Source organism: Pinus tabuliformis, chromosome Q (genome assembly GCF_031772625.1).
Source record: "Pinus tabuliformis cultivar Carrire ecotype Pingquan chromosome Q, CPIR1, whole genome shotgun sequence".
Lineage (NCBI taxonomy): Eukaryota > Viridiplantae > Streptophyta > Pinopsida > Pinales > Pinaceae > Pinus > Pinus tabuliformis.
In genome coordinates, this window is record NC_142296.1 from 360,760,077 (window position 1) to 360,777,349 (window position 17,273).

The 17,273-nt window shown below is 36.5% G+C and overlaps 1 pseudogene; it reads right to left on the bottom strand.

Moving 5' to 3' along the window:
* Positions 1-1,471: 1,471 nt before the first annotated feature.
* Positions 1,472-2,064, bottom strand: LOC149219660 (uncharacterized; annotated as a pseudogene).
* Between the last annotated feature and the right edge of the window lie 15,209 nt (positions 2,065-17,273).

Consider the following 17,273-nt stretch of genomic DNA (forward strand, 5'->3'; position numbering starts at 1 on the left):
TGATTTAAGTTTATATATTAGATTACTTTTTATTGTATCAATTTATAGGGAACCAAAATGAGCAAGCTAAACATCAAGGGAAAAATCACAATAAGTCAAGAAAGTTGAATACTTAATAGAAACTAAAATAATTAGAATTACACTGTAAAATTTTATTGGAAATTTTATTTCAATTAAAAATAATACCTTCAATATATCTCACTTAAATTCTCAATGGCAAAGCAAACTGCTCGAAAACATTAAAATATCAAATAATTTACAGACCAAAATATTCGACCAACCGCACAAAATCCATAAAATTGTAAATGCAATTGAAATGGAAAATCGTTGCAAAGAAAATTGAAATACAAATATCGAAGAAAGATATTTTAAATATTCTAGATTTACCCAATTTTAATGAATGGAAAATGTCGAATGTATATGATTACATGTTCCATGTTTTAATGAATGGAAAAGGCTTCTGAATACTTTTCAACAACTTTATTTTTCTTTGCCAATAAAGCAGAGAAACAATATATGTAGGAATTAATTGTGACAACTGAGAGTTCTACGTCACCATATAAACTGGTAAACCCAGAATACAAAGAGAAATATGTTCAAGAATTCCTTAAAAAGAAAGCCAGTAAGATGGCTAATGTCAGGCAATTGGAAAATTGAATTGAAAATATAGAAACTGTTTAAGATATGCCTTGAACCCCTGTTATTTTCTTAAACTGTTTAAGATATGCCTTAAACTTTTTTATTAAATATTTTTATAATGCTTATTATTACTTTTATGAACCCCTGTACAAAAATAGTTTAGCAATGTAGGCATGAAAACAATTTAGAATTGAAGGAGTCGTCAATCCTATCATTCCAATTTACTTTACAGATTGGCTTCCATTAGACGCTAATAATGCTCCTAATTTGCCTGGAGTATTTATAAACAGTTCGTAGAAATCATGAAAGGATTTACTGTTAATGTGGTCAATACTGTTGGAAAACCATTTGATCCCATGCTACACGAAGCAATTATGCGTGAGGAAGAAGACTGTCACTGACTACCATTTTTATGTACAAATATCTCACTTTAAGTCATGACAAATACAATCACCTCCCTCGAAATTAATGACTGCCAGATCTACCAACTTCTTACCCTCATTGGGCCCTAAAGCACTGAACGTTTTTCTCCATTTGTCCAAAACAAAGCATGTAAACGTTTACACTATATGCATTTTGATTCAATTTTCCTTTCTTTCGTAGAGCATGTATATAAAAAAAAATCCCCTGAGGAGCCGAGTACTGAAAGATTCAAATAATTGATTGATTAACGCCTTCACATTGTCGACAATATCTACATGGTTTTTTGTTAATTGAAACAGTCTTGCAGTTTATGAAGATTCAATAAGTTTAAACAGTTTTTGAAGATTCAATAAGTTTAAAGAAAATTTGAAATTGAAATAAACCCTACCTTTAGCGAAATTTTGGCAAATCAAAGTTGAATCCCGCCATTGAATTCCGCAACAGTACCCAAAGGCAGCTCCTTGTGGGAAAGATCCTCCAAAAAAAATTCACAACATCATTCGATACTTCGGTTCCATCGAGCTCAAGCATGTAATTCACATGGATAGTGTGCCGGGATGCCAAGCGGCCACCTTCCGATTTAAAAACCCCAATTATCTGCCCCCGACACCCTAACCCTACATCCACAAAGTCATACCACACGTTGAAGAAATCTGTATTCTTGATCTAGAGAAACATGGCCATGCTTGTATTCATGAACAGGTACGGCACGTCGGAGCCAGGGTTAGGGATTGTCTGGAAATTCATATCATTGAATTACATGTGGAAGACTTGAATTTCCAGTTGAGAGGGCTAGAAGAAGTAGAACGCCCCGCCGAGCAGCAGGCCAAGACAGATAACCAGAGTGACAGCGTAAGCAACTAACTTAAGGCGGTGTCGCCGCTTAATATGCAGCTATGGAGCCGGAGGCAGAACCATATAGTAAGGGTCTGCAGGGTAACCGTAGGCGTAAGGTTCGTGTGACACTATGGGATTCAATCTCGGGGCTCCTGCAGGAGGCATATCTATAGTGGATTTTATATAATACCTCTGCAGGCATCCCTGTGGTACTGAAGGTCTAGGCTTATAGGTCTGTAATTCTGCTACTCGTGGTGAATAGGGAAAGGCAACAAACCGCCCGACCTACCATTCAACTATCAGAGATTGAAGGTGCGCTTGATTTCGAATTGATTGGCGTGAAAACAAAAAAAAAAACCAAAACCTCAAGCAACGAAGCGAAGGAAAGAAACAAGAAACGAGAATAAAAGACTATCGAGTTTGAAAAAAAAAAAATTGTACAATTTCATATGCGAATCTAAGCTGGCCTCGTATACTACTGCTGAGCTCCAAATCGTATCTAACAAAACTAGTCATGCATGCATAGGCCCATAGGTCTCAAGGGTTCAACATAGCTCTGATACCAAGTGTAAGGACCAGTTCCAGACTGTATACATACTTTTCTTTTCTTTTTCTTTTTTTCACAGCAAAATGCAACTAGAAGGGAAATACATTAGGATTTCATTTCAAGAAACATATCATAACATTTTCATACTTTTAACTAAGATCAATAGTAATGAAATACATATGTACCGTTCACCAGAAGTCGAGACTCCACTTGCTCTGTTGTTGCTAGTATTCCCTTGTAGCTGGTCACCTCCGCGAGTGAATGTTGACGCACTTGATCCGAATGCGAAGACCCACCGGTTAACCTCCCAGCCTACTCCTTGGGTACTCTTCTTCCCCGCGGACCCCCGAGCTGCAATGGGGTTGTACAATGGAGGGAAGTACTAGCTGGTAGAGGAGAGCACACCTTGGCTCTAGAGTCCCCTCTCTAAAATCCTTTACCTCACCAAACTCACTATAGCTTCGTAATCACTGCTCTGACATCATCTCATCCATCCAACAATAGGGTTCCCAAAAAAAGTCCCTTCTCCCATGGCTTGCCCCTTCTTTTATAGGAGTCCTCATAGGTGACACTTGTCATGTCATGCATAATTAATTATTTTTTTATAATTCAATAGCTTGATTATTCACCCACCCATGTGTCATTCTCACATCAAGGGTCTCCCAAAATTATTTACTTAAATTTTTATTTAAAACTAATATTTTCCTCACCTCAACAAGATTCCTATTTCTCCTCCTAGTTGTCCCTTTATTCCCCCTTTATATTCCTTAATTTGTGTTCATTACTTGAAGTCAATTAATGAGTCAAGATTTTATCCCCAATCTACTCCCTAATTTAACTCAGGTTATCTCCTAGATGGATATTCTTATGTTGGTTGTTGACACATGGAGCTTCTCTACAATTCTCTAAATTTAATTTATTATTATCATTTTAATTCACCTTCCTCTTTTCTTAATTAGGTTTAAATTAGTTGAGGATTAATCATTATCCTTACAATTATGTTTGTCTTTCCCCTTTTTCCTAATTAAACCACATAATCTTCCTAGTATTTTCCAACATGGGAAGGGTAGAGTTTTTTAAGGTACTCTGTTTTATTTCTTCCTATGATCCTCCTTATTCCAAGTTTTATTTTTGATTTAATTTCCTTGGTTTCTAATCATCATTTACCCTTGATGTAACTTTACCTAGTTTTCATTCCTTACTTATATTTATTTATTATTATTTATTTTTACTTATTCCAAGGGTGCCAAGTTTAGTTGTGCCCTTCAAGAACTTCCCTAGAAGTTTCAAGGGTGCCACACCTAATAGTTTATTTGTGATGCCAAGGGTGCAAGTTTGGTTGTGCCCTTCAAGAACTTCCCTAGAAGTTCCAAGGGTTCCACACCTAGTAGTTTATTTGTGATGCCAAGGGTGCCAGTTTGGTTGTGCCCTCAAGAAGTTCCCTAGAAGTTCCAAGGGTGCCACACCCAGTAGTTTATTTGTCATGCCAAGGGTGCCAAGTTGGTCGTGCCCTTCAAGAAATTCCCCTGAAGTTCCAAGGGTGCCACACCACTTGTAGTTTATTTGTGATGCCAAGGGTGCCAAGTTGGTCGTGCCCTTCAAGAAATTTCCCTGAAGTTCCAAGGGTGCCACACCACTTGCCCTTCAAGCATCCAGTGACTACGAGGGGAAAGTATAGTGCAACGTCATAGACCACTATCATCTCCTATGTTGCCTGCTATAGTGAGACTAATGGTGTCGGGGATCAAGGAATCCGCCTTGATGCGCGCCCCCCGGTAAAGTCCTCATGAGCGACCCAACTTTGGGACCTGCCCTCATGGCATCGTGATCTTCAAGGCGAAGGTGTTTCAACCCTTCCAGCCCAAGTCACGGCGGGAGTGCTAGTGGGTGAGATCAGGGACTCTGTCCCACCCCTCCCATGTAGTTCCATCCACCTGTACAACCCCATCACCCATGTGTGGATCATTCGGTCAAGCAACTAATCTGTGTATACAACCATTAGCATATCATCAGAATATAGTTAAACATATATGGCAGATTTCAAGATCGACTTAGACTTTAAAAGATCAACTAATATGAATTTTCATCAAACCAGGTGTCATCGACATGTCATATGCGAGTGCCTCTGATGGTTTCCTGCCATACTCAATAAGCATCAGTAACAAGGTTTCTCAATGCTAGTCAATTATCATAATAGCATCATTAACAATTCATGGTCATTCACATCATTGTCCATTGTAAGTCTGAACTAAAGGAAGTAGGTAACATAGGGGACACATCCCTCATGGCTATCATCAATAATCATCAATGGAAACATACATATTCATTAAGCTATCAACATCGTAACATCGTAGAAATATACCTATCCATCAAATTTATCCTCATTATGCTTTTGGTAGAGCGCATACATATTCTTTACTACCCTCATCATAAATTCAAATAGAGACCAACTTAACTATTTAATATTGCAATCATCAGAATACTGATAGATAAGATACATAACCATTCATGCTATCATAATATCAATGGAAAGCATTCATAAACATCACAACCATGAATATCTCAATCGCTAATAATAGTGTCATGGGTCCAGATCCTCAATCTGAGGTCCTCGAAGAATAAAGTGTCTAAGATAATGTCGTATTAAGGTCAGGAAACTAGAGTGGGCACTACAGTTGGGATGCATTTTGATGTTTGAAAAGTTTTTTTATCTCATTTTGGAGCTTCTGTTTGACGTTTTGATGGATGGATTTATTCGCTTTTTCTTGTAAGTGTAATTTTCATGTTATTTTCTCTATTATGTCACATGATTCATGTATGGAATTTTCTTTCAAGTTTTATTGTTCCCTAATTGGAAATTGATTTCTTGGAGACATTAATATTTTAAGTATTGCATGCATTACATGTTTAAAATAAAGTGAATGAATGTTCCTAGAGGTCTATTTTCCATTGCATTACCTTGGAACTCTATCAACCATCTTCAAAGAAGTATAAATACTTATAGTAATTGTTGCTACCCCTATAAGGTTAGAAAAGTTTCTTGGGTCTCCTTGATAGAGAAAAATTTTAAAATAAAAGTAATCCTTGACTCCATATTTCCCAATAAACAAGCATTGGGTCTCGAATCCTTGATGATCAACCTTAAAACTATCTTTTATCCTTTCTTTGGATTTTTTTCCCTAACCTTATACGGCCTAGCTAGCGAATGTTATTTTAAATCCATCCTTTTGAAAAGCAAGTTAGTGAGGAACTGCATTGGAGTGTCCTCTACCGACCCTGTAGATTTGAGGCATGTCCCACGGTTTGTGAGAAACATCAATCCCTAGCTCCAACTTCGTTTTGATTTGGGCCATATTTGGTTAATGGAATTTTGAAGGTGTATCTACTCAAAAACTCAATAGAAGTTAATTTTTCTTGTGACACTCCTTTATCCTCATTTAACCTAGACACCCTCTTAAGGATAATTCAAACCCGAGGTCAAGTTTGGACGTTCCCAAGGCTCCCTTTTGTGGTCCCACAACATAATTTTTCTTTTTTCTTACAAATCCACTTGAGGAACCTTATTTTCTTGAAGTTTCTTAGTTATAGGATACCATCACAAGAGAATCTCCCTATTCCCTAGGCCTAAGCCTCTCTTTGATCCTTTCTTAGAGAGACCTTATCTTGCTCTTGAAGAAACCAAGCCTATTATTTTAGTCTCTCCTTTGAATGGGCTTTGGAAATCACATTGTGCATTATTATTGATTCCCATCTTCCTATTGTTTTCCTTAATATCGAGACTCCTCCCATCATTGAAATTCCCTAAAGAAAAGGGGACATTGACTAACATGACAGTGGGTCCTTGTATCGTCATTGCCACATGGTCTAGTAGTAGTCTCTTTGGGGCCCCTCCTCGGGACCATTGCTAAATCATGTGGTAACAAGTCCCTCATGTCTCGTGCCACCACCTCCATACCAGTTGATTGCAATATAGGAACACTCCAACACATGTAATATTCAATTGAATCATCTCTTTCTTATTGTACTCGCCCTTCTAGGCTCAGGAATCCCATTAACTGGTTAATAGTCACTCGAGTGATCCATCTTGCCAAGGCCTTCATATGAAAGAATAATGTAGACCTATCAAGCATGTTCTCTGTAATGGTTGTTGTCCAGAGTAGTTGCATCATCAACAACACAATAACCATGATTAGTCCTCATATCATATACTTTTCTGATACCACAGCATATTGATGTCAAATAGCATGAATCACCACACACATGCTCATACATCACAGACATATATATGCATATACATCACATATAAAAGTTCATATATAAGGACATATGTATATATACACATTCTTTCCTTCAAGAGAAACAACAACATACATAGGTAGCATTCACTAAAAAAAATATGAAAATACAATTCCCATGCAGTGCAACAATTATGCAACATTCATGCAATGTTTGAATTCATGACCGTTGAAATGTGTAACTAGGTTCAGTCTTCAAAATATCTTATGTATTCTTGATTTTATATATTTGATGTAAAATAGAGAAAAAATATGATTGTTATTTTATAGCATGGGTTTCATGCTCAAAGTCAATTTTTTTATTTCAAAGCACCCATTGTGTGCTTCTATGGCTTTTCATATTGTATCAAGTCAAAAGAATTTATTTTGATTCAAAATGTGTCAAAGTATCCCTCCAAGACCAAGTCGTTCTAACAGTGAGGAAGTTGGCCTGATTAGGTCTATTCATCCTCATTGAAAGCCTATATATAAGAAACCATTCAACTTCATTTGGATACTCTCTCACTTATTCGATCAAGGAAGAAAATACAAGAAAAAAGAATGAAAACAAAGGGCTAGAAGCAAGAAGGAAAGACAAAAATTTTATTTTATCTCTCTCTCTATCACATGTGTGAAGGAGGCTAGGTTTTTTGCAGCTACAAGGATGAAATTTCTGAACTATAAAAGAAGGAACAAATCTGAAGTAACAATGTCAAGTTGATAATCTACAAGCCTTTGAAGAAGAATCAACCCAAGCGAAGGAAAGGAGGAAGCCTAAAAGAGCCCTAATCACCCACATGTGCGAAGTTGTAGCAAATTGCGGGAGGGTCGAAGTTTGTTGTTGGAGGTCGATATTTGTTATTGGAAGTCGAATTTGAGCATTTGGAAGAGATTTGACTTGGTGAAGACAAGAACATCCTCAAGAAGGTTGACTTGGTCATGGAAGGGTATTGGTATTGGGTCTTGGTCTTGGTCTTGGGTCTAAGGGTCTTGGAATTCGTTATTTGAAGATTCTATAAGAAGAGAATATATTTTTGTGTCTTTTCCTCTATAGTAGAGGTTTTTGCCATGGATAGCATCTGACATCTTTTGTCCATTTTTTCTATTGATATGTATGTTTTAGTATTTTTTTGATGATAAGAACAATATAATAAGAAAATAAGAAAAAAGTAATCATAAAGAAAAGTAAAATAATATCGCAAGTAGTTATCAAGTTAAAGAGAAATCACTTCAGTTTAAGCCTTATTGATTTCTCAACATGGTATCAAAGCTAAGGTTGACAAAGGGCATAATGAAGATCACTTCCTCCTTGAAGAAGTCCTTGAATTTCTCATTGAAGCAGTTCTCTGTCATGTCAAAACATCTCAAGAAAAGTATCAAATCATTTGGGGATCTCTTATTGTCTATCAAGAACTATATGACCAAGACATCCTCTATAAAAAAATTTAATGAAGGACTATTCTTAGCTCTTACCGGTAATTTTGAAGATGACAACATATGCGTAATTGAGAGTGGATCTTCTAGACATATGGCAAGTGAACATGGACAACTAAAGACCCTATCAAAAGTAATATCTTCTCGTTTAGTCGAAATTGGAGATAAAAATAGTTATGCAGTAAGAGGAATTGGATCAAGCACGTTGGAGTTGGAAGATTACGGAAACATACATCTCAACAACATCCTATATGTCCAAAGTTTGAAGAAAAAATACTTTCCATTTCTTGTCTAGAAGATAAAGGAGATAGAATTTCTTTTGTCGGTGGAAAATTTATGGTATGGGGTAAGGGCTCTAGCATTAATAATGAAAAAATCATTAGGATTCATGAGGAAAGGATCTATATATTACTTACCCCTCTCCTAAGCCTTGGGTCACCTTCAAATCATCCCATGTGAACTTTGGCATAGAAGGTTTGGAAACCTTCATTACAAAATTTTACCATCTTTAAACTCAATGGTGAATGGCATCCCCGAACTAAAGGAAGATCATGAAGGAATTTGTAAGGGATGTGCATTGCGCAAAAATGTGAATAAACCTTTTGGAAGTAGTACTACAAGATCTAAGGAAATTTTGGATCTCATTCACTCTGATGTTTGTGGTCCTCTGGGTACAAAATATTTGGAGGTCATCTTTACTATGTAAATTTCATTGATGACCACTCAAGAGATACTTGGATTTGTCTTCTTAAGTACAAGGATGAAGTATTTGATAAATTTCAAGAATTCAAGGTAGAAGTGGAGAATCTTACAAAAAGAAAGATAAAAGTGCTAATATATGATAATGGAGGGGAATACACATCAAAACAACTCACAGCTTTCTGTAAGGAGGTTGGAATTAAGAGGTAGCTGATAGTTCCATACAATCCTAAAAAAAATGGAGTAGCAGAAAGAAAGAATCGTATAATTGAAGAATGTGTTAGAGATATGTTTATGTTACAATATCAAGACTTACCTAAATTTTTGTGGGGAGAAGCATCCAAAATAGTAGCCTGTATTCAAAATTGAAATCCCCATAGGATACTTCACAAAATGACTCCTAAACAAGCGTTTACCGAAAGAAAACCATGTGTAGATCATCTCTGAATATTTGGTTTCCTTGTCTACATTCACATTCCAAAAGATAAGAGGAAGAAATTGGATCCTACTAGCATGAAGGGCATATTTGTCGGTTATAGTGCCTTATAAAAAGAATATAGAATCTACATAAAGGAAGGACAATGAATTGAAGTAAGTAGGGATGTGATTTTTAATGAAAACGTTGCCTTCGAGAAGTCTAAAGATCTCCCTATTGATTCTAATGATGAATATATACCCATATTTGAATAAATTCTAAGGGAAGAAGAAGATACTATACCCAATTATGAAGAAGGTCCCATTGAACCTATGCATCAAGTCATAATCCTTGAAACTCGTAAGAGACCCACTTGGTTAGCATCAACTCTTCACGAAGAAAAATGACATGTTGTAGCTAAAGAAACATTCAAGGAAAGAAAAAAGCCTAAAAGATATTCAAGGTATGTAGCGTATATGATAAACTTAATTGAATCATAACCATCCACTTTTGAAGAACATTTCAAACATAAAGAATGGAAAGATGCCATGAAAGAAGAATATTAATCTATAATGAAAAATGGAGTTTGGGAAATTGTTCATATGCCGAATGAAAAATTTGTTGTAACTTCCAAATGGCTCTACAAGATTAAGCATGCGAAAAATGGAAGCATTGACAAGTACAAAGAAAGGTTTGTGGCTAGGGGTTTCTCTCAACAAGAAGCTATTGACAATGAAGAAACATTATCTCCGACAACAAGATACACAACAATAATATCATTAATCTCTTTGGAATCAACTATGGGATGGAACATCCATCAAATGGATGTCAAGACAACTTTATTGAATGGTAGCATTGGTGAAGAACTATATATTGAGCAACCCTTGGGATTTGAAGTACATAATAAAGAAACTCATGTCCGCGAGATGAAGAAGGCACTTTACGGACTTAAACAAGCCCCAACGGCTTGGTATGCTAAGATGGATTCATATCTACTAAGGATTGGTGTTTCAATAAATTTGCAGATCCAAATATTTATATCAAAGTAGTGAAGGATAAACCAGTGATAATTATTCTATATGTGGATGACCTACTAATAACAAGTGTGGAAAATCAAATTCAAGAATGCAAGAAACAATTGGCAACATAAATTGATATGAAGGATCTAGGGCTTATGCATTATTACTTTGGTTTGGAGGTTTGGCAGGAACTTGGTGAAATATATCTAGGTCAAGGAAAATATGTGATTAAGATGCTACAAAAGTTTGGCATGATGGATAGAAAACCGATGACAACTCCCATGATCACCAATTTGAAGAGGTTGAGAAGTTCAGAATCAAGCCTTGTAGATCCCACAAGTTATAGACAATTGGTTGCCTCTTTGATGTATCTTGTAAACACCCTTCCATATATTTGTTTTTCAATTTATACTCTCAACCAATTTCAGATGGAGCCTAGACATGACCATTTGATAACAACCAAACATATAATGAGATATCTGCAAGGGATAATACATCACTGCCTGAAGTATGATAGAAAGAACAATATCCAACTAATGGGATATACAGATTCAGATTAGGGAGGCAGTGATACAAATGGAAGAAGAACTACTGGAGGGTGTTTTAGCGTGGGATCCTCTATGATCTCATGGATGAGTAGAAAGCAAGAATTGATTGCTTTAAGTAGTCTTGAAGTTGAATATATTGAAGCCTGTGAAGTTGGTAGAGAAGTTGTTTGGTTAAGGAAGTTGTTATCTGATTTGTTCAAAGGACCGATGGACCCTACAATTATACATTATGACAACACAAGTTGCATAAGGTTGTATTAATACCCCATATTCCATGCAAAAACAAAGCATATAAACTATTATCGTTACATATAGAAATTGGTGCAAGATGGGGTGGTACAACTACAATATATCTCCACCAATGAGCAGGTAGTTGATATTTTAACAAAATTTCTTCCTAATAAGAATCTTGAGTATTTAAAAAGAAAGCTTGGATTAGTTGATATCTCCTCACTAGTTGAGAGGGGGAGATAGACGCATCATTCTTATCTTCACATTATGAATAAATAATGGAGTATTGGGTAAGCATCTGAGACCGATACTTCTTGAGGATAGAAGTAGTTTCAAGAACTGATACTCTTTGAGGATGAGGTAAGGGCATCCAATAGGAAAGAGTGGTCAAAGGGGATATTCCTTGAGGAAGTGTAATTCCAAGAGGGGAATGGTACTAAAAGGACATACCTTGTGAACATTTAGATGGGGTATGTGCCTTGAGAGACAATGATGAGGGTAGATATCAATCATTATCTTCTTAGAACTGTGTTTTAATCTAGTGGAGATATAGAGCTTTTATTCAAGGCCTTGCTATATGAAAATGTTGGTTAATATGATGATATGCATTGATATAATATGAAAATGTAGCTTATGAGATGACTTACCAATCCAAATATTCTTATGAAAATTCTTCAGTATGAGAATGTCCTTGTACCATCTATGTATTATGAATACCTCCCTAGTTAACAGGGAGTGTTGAAATGTGTAACTAGGTTCAGTCTTCATAATATCATATGTATTCTTGATTTTATATATTTGATGTAAAAGAGAAAGAAAATTTTATTATTTTTATTTTGTAGCATGGGTTTCATGCTCAAAGTCAACTTGTTTTAGGTCAAAGCACCCATTTTGTTATTCTAGGGTTTTTCATCTTGTATCAAGTCAAAATAATTTATTTTGAGTCAAAATGTGTCAAAGTATCCCTCCAAAACTAAGTCAACCTAGTAGTGAAGAAGTCAACCTCATTACAGCTATTCGTCCTCCTTGAAATCTTGTATATAAGAAAGTTTGGAGATTCTCTCACTTATTCAATCAAGGAAGCAAAGACAAGAAACAAGAAGGCAAGTGAAGGGCTAGAAGAAAGAAGGAAAGACAAAATTTTAATTGTCTCTCTCTATATCTCACACGTGTGAAGGAGGCTAGAATTTTTGCAACTACAAGGATGAAATTTTTGAGCTATAAAAGAAGGAACGAAATTTAAAGTAACAAATTCAAGTTGATCATATACAAGACTTTTAAGAAGAATAAGTCCAAGCGAAGGAAAGGAGGACTCCTAAAATAGTCGTAGCACATTGCAGGAGGGCCGAAGTTGCAAGACTGCAGCAAGGGTCAAAGTTTGTTGTTGGGTGTCGAAGTTTGTTGTTGGAGGTCAAAGTTGAGCATTTGGAAGAGATTTGACTTGGTGAAGAGAAGAACATCCTCAAGAAGGTTGACTTGGTCATGGAAGGGTCTTGGTCTTGGGTCTAAGGGTCTTGGAATTCATTTTAAGATTCTATAAGAAGAGAAGATATTTTTGTGAATTTTCCTCTCTAGAAGAGGTTTCGGCCCTAGCTAGTAGCCTAAATCTTGTCTCCATTTATTATATTGATCTTTATGTTTTGGTATTTTTTTATGATAAGAACACTGTAATAATAAGAGAAGAAGAAGTTAATCATAAAGAAAAGTAAAATAATACCACAAGCAGTTATCAAGTTAAAGAGAAATCACTTCAATTTAAGCCCTATTGATTTCTCAATAATGATATGCAACATATCATGAGTTTACCAATCTAGGTGAGGCTATAAAAACTATTGATCCTAATCCATTTTTTTAAATATGAAGACAAACAAAATTTCTCATTGGAAAAAGGAGTAACATCATTGTTGTAGCTACAACTCTTTTGAAAGACATAAAATCTTCCTCAGACAACCTTCCCAACATTTGTATCATAGCTTTCTCTGGAAACTCTACTCCCAATTTTTCTTTACAAAATCTATCACCAACGAAATTAACTCATGTTTTATGCTACAAAGGAAGTTGAATCAACTTCCTTTGCTTGGTTGAATTAGTACTCAGGAATCTTGTCCTAATTTTCTTGGTTTCATTTTACTCATTGGCTAATTTATAATTCTTTTTGCCCTATAGCTTCCAATGAGATTAGAATTTTCTCCTAGTCAATAGCTTTCTATTGAATACTTATTTTCCAAATTATGTTACAGAGGCTAAAAGTTATGCCCTCGACAAGCTAATCTTGTTAAGTATCCATTTTTCCCTTTTTGTCACCTATATCTTTTCTTAGGAATTTGCGCATAATTTTGTCCTCGGCTTAAAATTCTAGGTTGAAAATTGTGATATTCTTGGAATTATCTTTATTTTGACTATTCTTGGGCCAAATTCTAACTATCAGACGAGAAGATACGGCCCTGGAAATTTTTTCCTTTCTTTCCCCAACCTTCAGTTGTTTTGAGCCCATCCTTCATTTTAAAATTTAGCAATCAAGCACCCTCAATGTTACACAAAAATATCATCACCATGATTATTTGCAGTAAGTATGGGTCTATCATCACTTGTACTGTCCTCCTAAGCAAGTCTCAGACCTCAACTCTTCAAGTCAAGCTTTGAAAATGAGAGAAAGACATTGAAAATCAATAAAGCTTTGGTTCCACACTTTCTCTCACTGTTGCCTGCGGTCCTGCACCTCCTGTTCACAAAAACTGCGGACCTGCCCGCTCTGTCCCTAAAGGAGTGGGTGCGGACCCCTGTGAAAGTCAAAAAGGCGCAATTTTATTCTAAAAAACTCACTTTGGGTTAATTCTAGATGATTCTAGAAGGAATTTTGACGTGGATTGGTCACTCTTAGGTGGTTCATGCATCCCAAAAGAGAAGGAGATAATCCCTTGATGAGAGGAGCTATCCCTTTGAAGGAGGGTTTTATCCTTTTGAAGGAGGACCTAGTAACTTCCCTCCATTGCACTATAAATTAAGGCATTGGGCTGGTTGCTAGGGAGGTTAGAAGTTGAACATTTTTGAGGGTAAATGCCGATGGAATTGAGACTTCCTAGTTAAGCTTGAGAGGAGAGATCACATACCTTTTTGGCTTCATTGGAAAGAGAGTGAAACTTGTCAAAGTAGAGGAGACTTCTTGTTGGACCCTGAGAGGAGCTTGTACAGCATCAAGGCACAGGTTGTAAAGTTCTTCTTTGATTTGAATTAATACAATCAGATTCATTTTTCTCAACAAATTGTCTTATGTCATTTGTTTCATGAATTCCTTGATCATCATGTTAAGTATGCTTTATGATATTGGTTTTTCAGGTGCTATTTAATTTGTTTGCTTGTTTGTGTTTGCAGATTCACAACAAGGGAGCTCATTTGGATCAAAGGAGCAAGGCTTCCACAAACTTGCATTGGACCCAAGGTAGGCCTAAACACTTGTTTGCCTTTGTTTATAGATGCATATTTAGAGAAAGATAGTTTTTTATTGGCTTGCTTGTCACTAGATATCGTTAGATTCTAGGAAGGTCTATCTTGTCCGCAAGATTGACTCATTCCGTGTGACAAAATGGCGACTCCACTGGGGACTTGATTTTTTTCTTTGTTTTTACTTTGACATGAGAAACTGTGTTTTTGTTTCTGTTTTTGGCTTGTTGTGTGTGGAATTGGGTAGATTTAGTAGATCTAGGATTATTTTTTGTTTTTCATAACATTGTGAGAGGACCGTACCCTCGGCTTGGGACACAATGCGGACCTATCCGCACTTTTGCTTTTAGCACAGAGCGGTACCGCACCTGTGTTAACTGTGGGCCTGCGGACCCTGTCAAAATTTTGGAAAACCTAAGATTTTCTCTGTTAGTCAGCTTAGTTTTTGTTTAGATGTTATTATCCCCTGCCCAGACCTGCATATAACTTGTCAGAAGCTTTTCTTAGGTTAATTCCATTGGTGTTAGGGTTTTAGGTGAAATTCCTAGAAGTTTTGATTGTTGGGTTTGGTTTTCATTTTGGTCTTGTAGTAGCTCTGAGCTTAGAAGCTATAGAAACCTCAGATCTCCTTGGTTTTTACTAGCCTTCTTATGAGTCTGACCATCTGCAAAATCTACCTTTGTTGAGGAATCCACTTTGAGTTTTCTCTTTACGAAACTTCGAAAAAGCTTGTGTTAAAAGTTTGGATTTCATTTTTAGAAAAGAAAACAAAAATTGGTTTTTTTTTACTGATTTGTGATTCTGGACAAATTAGTCCTTAGTTTGCTTGTAGCTAAGTAAAAAATCCTTGAAAAAAGCATCTTGTAAGCTTTGACTTCAAATAGGTTTTTATAGTTTATAGATCTCAAGATTAGTCATTTCCATAGTTTTGAATGTTTTATAAAAAATAAAAAATCTCTTTTGGAAAAAGTTTGTTTTTATAGTGGTTGAGTGTTTTGAAAGAAAAGGGAAACTTTTGTGAAAATAACTAGTTGTCTCATTTTGAGTGCATTGGAAAAAACAAAAAGCTCTTCTTTTAATTTGTTTGTTAAGAAAGATTTGTGTTTACAAGTATTTGCATTCTCAAACTCTTTCCTAGCTAGAAGTTCATTGAAGGGAAAAGATTGCTTAATCATCTTAAGTGCATTTTTTAGTGATTTCTAGTCGAGTCTTCACACCACGAGTTTCATCTCCGCACCTCTTGACTTAAACAAAAACCAATAAAAATAACGCTTAAAGTAAAATCTATCTAGTAATATTTTTATTTCTAGGGCTCTGATACACCAACATAGCTTAGGCTAGTGTCTTGGAGTAGGGAGTAATTAACTCTCCAAGACAGTAAAACAAAAAAGTAGATGTATCTTGCGGTAGGAGAGAAATCCAATTGTTGCATTTATGCTCTGGGAAAGCTCCTCTTAAAGGAGAAGCACGAGATCGTGTCTGAACCAGTGTGGGAATCAATCCTTCCTCATTGGGAACGACGCCAGATATTCACGTATTAAAAACGGTAAACCTCGGATTAACCATTGTCGAGAAGCCTGGGGTCACGTGTTGGTAAACCTTGGATCATGTCAAGGAGCCTTCAAGGGGATTGAGCTTGTTACTCTGCCCTTGCGTGCGTATCGGATCGTAGACTGTTCCCCCAGGTATATTTGTTTCCGTTGATAACCTTAGTGACCATATTCTATAGGATTCTTCCTAAGGTGACAGTGGTGGGAAGATCCCACTGTACCTGGAGCAGACGTCGGCTAGACTCACTTGGATTTTCTAGGGGGTTCTCTTCACTCGAGACGGTTTAGTGGAGGAACTTGTGCCAGTATATTCATTAAGCAGGTTGTCGGGGTAACTGTTCCAACCACCATTTCTGTATTGAACTCTGCGACGTTGGGCTTCATCACCAACTAGTGTTTTCAATATGGAAAGTTACTGTTTGTGTGTGTTTTGATCTCCTAGATCCTTTAGGCGTGTGATTCAAATTTGTTTGGTTCTTTAGAGGCTTTAGGTGGTTTTCATTGAGATTTTACTTTGTTTGCATGTGAAGTAGTTAAAAAAAAATTAATCGTGGCTGAATTACCGAAGAAGTCCCGTAGACTTCGGGGCCAACCTCCTGAGTTTTCACCGAGCCAGCCTGAAGGGCTAAGAGCCCTCGTAACTCCTAGAGATAGTAGAGTTGGGTCACCTGAAGAAGGAGAGTCTTCTTTGGTGGTACATCCTGATTTTCAAGCTTCAGTAGCAGATTATAATCCACAATCAGTGTCTGTTTCCGAAATTATTGGTAGCTTTTCATCTACTAGTGATATAGGTGAGGAACCTGAAATATTTGAACCTGAAAGTGAATTTGCTGCTACCCCAACATCGGGGTTTACCTCTCCAACTTCTAGTGGTCCTGGTTCACCCAAGGTAGAAAGAATAATTACCCAAAATCTTCCTTCTGGACTTATAGCTATCGAAGAACTTGCTACTTTGGAAGAAGAAGTAGGCATCCCTATCCCTGAAAATCAACCTGTTATTGAACTTAGGGAGCGTGAATCAATTTTTTACAGTCCACCTAGGAGCAGTGCTTGGTATCTTTCATTGACTAATTTTTTGGAAAACCCGGGGCTAAGTTTTTCACCACCTCGTATTCCTTATCACCCAACACCTAGAGGTTACTATCCTTCGTTAAATATGTCAAGACAGTCGTCCATGTTTACTCAATCGCCAGAATGCTTTTTGTACAGCGGTCCT